This window comes from Mirounga leonina, unplaced genomic scaffold (genome assembly GCF_011800145.1).
Source record: "Mirounga leonina isolate KUSES-001 unplaced genomic scaffold, KU_Mleo_1.0 Mir_129, whole genome shotgun sequence".
NCBI lineage: Eukaryota > Metazoa > Chordata > Mammalia > Carnivora > Phocidae > Mirounga > Mirounga leonina.
Genome location: NW_023270323.1, coordinates 30651053 through 30657576, shown reverse-complemented (window position 1 = coordinate 30657576; position 6524 = coordinate 30651053). Strand labels below are relative to the sequence as shown.

General features: G+C 39.7%; 1 pseudogene; it reads right to left on the bottom strand.

Moving 5' to 3' along the window:
* Window positions 1-3962: 3962 nt before the first annotated feature.
* On the bottom strand, window positions 3963-5889 carry LOC118010226 (annotated as a pseudogene).
* Window positions 5890-6524: the final 635 nt, after the last annotated feature.

Below are 6524 nucleotides of genomic sequence, written 5' to 3'. Positions count from 1 at the left end.
ATCACAGTGTAATTCAGCAGATAATTGGAAGCTAAATATCAGGCTTCTCTTTTCTTGACTTTCTCTATCATTTCGAGAGTGTTCTAGCCTCCCACCTTTCTGCAGAAACATCTCCTTCCTGAGTTCTTCCTTGCCCTCAAATTCTCAACAAAGAGCAGTTACCTAGTTTTGTTTTCTCCTTCTGGATCCCAAATTATCTCGCAGTAAATTAGGGAGGTTCATTCCTAAGGACAGGTATTTTTTTTTCCCCAAGAAATATTTTGGCAACAACTAGGAATTTAATAATTTTTCTTTCTGCCAGACAAGCGTTTCATAAAGAATACCGTATCTACTGTTACCAGAGCTCAGCCAAGTGACCAAGGATGGAAAAAAGCAAATGTCATCATTCAGAATTACTCCTTGATAGTATCTATTTTAAACAGCTTTTTGAGATATATTTCACATTCTGTATAATTTGCGCATTTAAAGCACGCGATTCAATGGCTTTTCGTATAGTCACAGAGTTGTGCATCAATTAACACAAACAATTTTAGAATATTTTCATCAACTTGAAGCTATACAATCCTTAGTTTTTACCCCCAAGGCCTATGCCGCCCAAAACATAAGCAACCACTAATGTACTTTCTGTCTCTGTATACAGATTTTCCTAGTCTGGACTTTTCATATAAACAGAATTATAGAGTATGTGATCTTTGGAGTGGCTTCTTCCGCTTAGCATAATGTTTTTGAAGTTTATTCATGTATCAGTACTTCATTCCTTTTTATGGTTTAATATTATTTCATTTGTATGGCTTATCACATTTTGTTTATCCATTTTTCAGTTGATGGACATTTGGATTGTGTCCACTTTTTGGCTATTGTGAGTAATGGTGCTATGAACACTTCTGTATTAGATTTTGTGAATGTATGTCTTCAATTCTCTTGAGTAAATACTTAGGGGTTGAATTGCTGGGGTATATGGTAACTCTTTGTCTGACTTCTTAAGGAATTGCCAAACTATTTCCCATAGCAGCTGTACTATTGTGCATTCCCAGTGGCAATGTATAAATGGGTTCTGATTTATCCACATCATTGCTAACACTTAGTATTTTCTGGGTTTTGGTTTTATGTTTTTGTTTGTTTGCTTGGTTTGATTTTATTTATTTATTCATTCATTTATTTATTTATTTATTTGAGAGAGCGAGAATGAGAGAGAGAGCCCACATGAGAGGGGGGAGGGTCAGAGGGAGAAGCAGACTCCCTGCCGAGCAGGGAGCCCAATGTGGGACTCGATTCCGGGACTCCAGGATCATGACCTGAGCCGAAGGCAGTTGCTTAACCAACTGAGCCACCCAGGCGCCCGGTTGGTTTGATTTTTTTAAATTTTAGCCATCATAGTGGAGTAAAATGGTATCTTATTGTGGTTTTGATTTCCATCTGCCTAATGACTAAAGATGCTGAGCAGCTTTTTATGACTACTGTTTATTGGCTACTTGTCATCTTCTTTGGTCTACTATTTAAATCCTTTGTCCATTTTTTTTTTTCCTTTGCCCATTTTTAATTGGGTTGTTTGCAACTTTGTTGTTGAGTTCTTTATATATTCTGGATACTACATTTTTAAATGATAATATAATTTCCAAGTATTTGCTTCTATTCAGTGGGTTGTCTTTCACCTTATTGATAGTATCCTTTGATGTACAAACATTTTTAATTTTGATGAAGTTCAATTTATTGTTTTATTTTATTTTGTTGCTTATGGTTTTGGTGGAAACCATTACCTAATCCATGGCTGTGAAGATTTATACCTGTGTTTTCTTCTAAGACTTTACATTTAGATCTTTGATTGATTGTGAGTTAATTTTTGTGTATGACATAAAGGTCTAACTTCATGATTTTGCATGTGGATATCCAATCGTCCCATTACCATTTGTGGAAAAGCCCATTTTCCCCCCATATAATGGTTTTGGCATCCTTGTTGAAAATTAATTGCTTGTCAGTCTGGCATTATTCTGGACACTCAGTTCTATTCCACTGATCTATATGTTTATCCTTATGCCAGTACCACATGTTTTGAGGACTATAGCTTAGTAATGAGGTTTGCAATTGGTAAGTGTGAGTCCTTTTATTTTGTTCTTTTTCAAGATTGTTTGACTATTTGAGGCTCCCTGAAATTCCACATGAATAAAATTGTGACTTAAGGAGCCTCAGTATTTTCAGTAAGGAAGGAAGTTCATCTCAGGGAAATGGCAGGATAGAAGACATAAGGACCTTAATGGGACATAAGACCATATGTCTGCCAATCAATACATAGGCAGACATAGAGACACATACACACTCATACCAAAAACACTCATGACAAACATCAGTAAGTGATAAAAGCACTTCTTCCTAGTTGGTCCATATTCAGACTCAGATTCATTCTCAATATAACATTCTAATTTGAAAAGAAAATGCATTTATTAGTTCTATAATTTAAACATCTAAAAATAGTTATTCTGTAGAACTATTTCATCACAAATCCCAAAGACAGGAACCCCCTGTCCAAGTCATTTAATATGGCATTCAGTAACTACTTACTGAGCATATTATGAGAAAGGCAGCATCTGAGAGTCAGACACAAGAATTTAAAAATTGCATTCATAAGAAAAGGAATACAGTGGGAAGCATAAAAAAAACGAAGTGTCTCAGAAACACAAGATCAAAAACCCTTTAATGGGAAACAGATAATTCCCTGAAACTGGCAAGCATATTATGTGTTGAAAGCCTCAATGGATGTTCCTTGGGACAGCAAAATGGTTGCTGTTTTTTAAGTGGGTACCAAAGGCAATGTATCTGTGCTTCTGAATCTTAACCACTCCCACTTAGAAAACTTAACTTTCTTTTCACCCACTCTCTTGATCCTATCGGATTGTTCACAATGTCCTCAGGATGGCTATAGCTTCTGCTCCACTCTACAGACACTGTTCTGGCAGCCTGGTTTTGACTTCCTCAGGTCATAGAGGCTCCAGAACCAGCACCAGCAGCATCTGCTCCTTTGCACTATCTTAGATGACAGTCACTCATAGCAGATCATCTAGAGTTGGCTAAGAGCATTCCATAGCCCACAGACCTCCTGGGGGTTGAACCACCTAAGACACTGTGTGGGGGAGTCTCAAATCTGGGGACTACCATCTGGAAGGCAACTATGCCCACCACTATACCACCAACGCTGGGGAAGACCATCTGATTCGACATTTTTCCCTTAACTATTAGAACCCCTGTCTGCACTAGGTGAATGTGTCCCATGCTCTGAGAATGGGCTTTCTCTACCTGGCCTCTGTCTCCTGTGTCTGGGAGAAGAGAGAGAGAAATCAGGGTGGCAGTGTTACCAAACTCAAGTTTGGCTGCCTGTTGCTCAAAAGACCATTTACTCGGGACTCATGGGTGTCTCAGTTGGTTAAGCATCTCCCTTTGGCTCAGGTCATGATCCCAGGGTCCTGGGATCGAGTCCCTCATCGGGTTCCTTGCTCAGTGGGGAGTCTGCTTCTCCCTCTGCCTGCCGCTCCCCCTGCTTGTGCTCTCTCTCTCTAATATATAAAATCTCTATTAAAAAAGACCATTACTCAAGAGATGAGTTTTTTATTAGAAAGGAATATGAGCTTCATTCAGGAGGCTGGCAACGTGGGGAGAAGGTGGACTCTTGTCCAAAAGCCAACTCTGAGGTTTCTGACTGGCCCAGGGTTTTTAAAGGGGATTAGGGTAGTAAATCAGCAGAGGGAGTGCAGTGGCCTACAAAATTTCTTGATCATGTGCAGACTTGATGATGCAAGTCACAAACATTATCTCAGTGCTCAGGGCTTGTGCAAGGGGGTCTGGTGCTTGTTTCATCATGTGCAGGGATATTTTGTTCTTTCTGCAAGGGAGGGCAAGTTCTACAGATACACAAAGGAAGGTCAGTAAAATCATATATGCAACCAAAAAAAAAAAGCATTTTGCTAAAAATTGCTAGGCTAATCAGAAAGCCAAGTTGGCTTCAGATTTGCTGGCTTCTGTGGCCTGGGAAAGTTCTGGTCCTTCACTCCTCAAGGGCAGCGGTCTGCAAATCTCAAAGAAAGGAAATTAGTTCTCTTATAGAACAAGGGACTTGGGTCAGAAAGTAAGAAGTGTGTTAACTTGAAGCAAGTTGACCCTTGAACACTCCCTGTCCAGTTTGCTTCCTGGAATGCTGGTTCCCTAATTCACTAATTCCTCCAACACTAGTAGAGTTAGTGGGCTTCATGGGGGCAGTAGGCAGTCCAGCCTTTTTAGGAATTCAATTAGACCTTAGAGTTGGAGCCTCAGGAGGAATGAAAAAGGGATAAATTCAGAGAGAGCAAGCCTTATGGGCCCAAAGATATGGATCCCCCTGGTCTCCTGGCCCTCCCCACCCCAGGGCTGCAGCATGCTCAGAATGCCCTCCTTACCTACAGCTCACCCAGGACACCAGAACTTAAGTTGCCTGGAGGAGTTAGCAATTACTGGTAGACCTCACCTCTCCAACTTGAAGGAAGTGCCAAGTTTGTTAGTGCCTCCTAGCTTTGCTCCACCAGCTGCTGTTGCAATGGTATGGTCCCACACTCCCTTGCCCCAGCCAAACCTGAGGGCTCCTCCATCCCCTCGAGACTTCCCCATGACAAAGCTACCTCCAAAGATAGAGATGTGGGAAATAGTTTCACACTTTAGTTTATAAGTATATGAGAACATGATTTATCTATGTATATGTATCTGCATATGCTAGATTTTGGATGAGGAGGCTCAAGAAAGACTCTAGACGTTTCCTTAATCTGTATGCAATGAATCCTCCCTTGTTGGCCCTCCAATTTACTCTAATGGTGCTTTCACTTTACATGTGGTGCACGGACTGTGGCAAGTCAAATCCTGTCTCTGGATTTCTTTCCAAGCATTCTTTTAAATCTCATTGCGCCATCCATGGCCCTGAGTATAGCATGAGCAGCACAAGAGTCCCACTTGAATGTGGTATATTCTAAAATGTTGTAAATGTTCATAAGACCTTGGACAACACAAAGACTCTCGTAAGCAGCCTCGGCCACCTAGAATATGTTATCTCCACATACCCTTGAGGATTTGACTTTGATAGGTTTCATTTTCACTTGTACTATTTTGTTACAAGTACAAGCTGAAGACCAGTGGGAGAATTCCACCTCAGAACTGGTGTTTTCAATCAGTTGGCTCTGTGTTTCATCGCTCTTTCTTTTAGAGATAAGGGCTGAAATGAATGGATATTGGTCCCCATGTAAGAAGGACCCCAGTAGCACTGTCCTTTCCAATTGAGTGTGTTTAAATCTTATGTACAAAATATTAGTTGATGACCCCCTTCAGGGGCATCCTTGTCTGAATGTCATAGATACCAGCTAAAATGATGTCCATAGGGAAAGATTCCTTGAATGGATTTAATGTCAGCTGGACTTTTTATACTCAAATTTCTAAAATTTCCTGTAGAATGTTGAACTCTACAGAATCCAGGGTTGGGTCAGTAAAGGTGACATCCTGATGAACAACCCTAATTAGCTAAAGCTTCAGGTGCCAAACTGTTATCATTAAGGACTTTGCTAAGAAGCTCTACCATTTTTTTCTTGGTTGGGCATAGTCTTAAGATTACCTTTCTTTCTAAATCATTAGTAAACTCATTGGATTCCTTTCTAGAAATTTTTTTTTTTTTCCAAGCCTGGAAACTTCTCCATATTCTGTTTCATAACTTCCTGTACTAATACATGAGCAGGGTCTTGATATCAACTGTGAACTTCTTGTTCTTTCCTCCTCCTTTCTTTTCTTCTATCAAGCTTTCTGGAAGAAGGCTTCCTTCTGCCTGCATGCCCAGGTTATGGCAGCTTTCTCAGAGGCATGGAGCAGCTCATGGGGAATGTCTGACATTTTTTAACCTTGCTTTTCAGTTGAAGCTGCTGATGGAACTGGTACCCCTGGGCCTTCAAAGTTCTGGAAGATAGGAAATTCAAGACCAATGTGTCAGCAGGCTTTATTTCTCTTGAAGTGTCTCTCCTTGGCTTGCAGATGGTCACTTTCTTGCTGTGTTCTCACATGGCCTTTCCTCTGTGAATAACTTTTTTTGCTTTGTTTTGTTCTTTGCTTTTCTATTTTAATTACAAAAGCAAGTTTCCAACCAAAACACAGAAATCAGTCATAGAAAAATAAGAAAGGAAAAATCTCCAAGCTGTATAATAAAATCCTAGGAGTTCGGGCTCAGTGTGTATGTTGCAGCCGAGGGAGGACAGACAGATGACTGGCCATCAAAGATAAGGTAGAGCTATGGGAGATATTGAAGTTGTCCTTAATAATGAGAGAACACAATGATCTCATTGTTTACATAACGTCTTTAAGCATTCTAAAAAGTAAATATATATATATTTAATTTAAAGTTTTAAAGTTTTTGTAATGCTTCCAAAATTTTGAGAGTTTGGAGCAATAATGAATTAAAAAAAAAGGTAACTAAAAATGGACAAATCATCATTTTAAATCATCACTATTCTTTTTGTTCATGTTTTTGAATT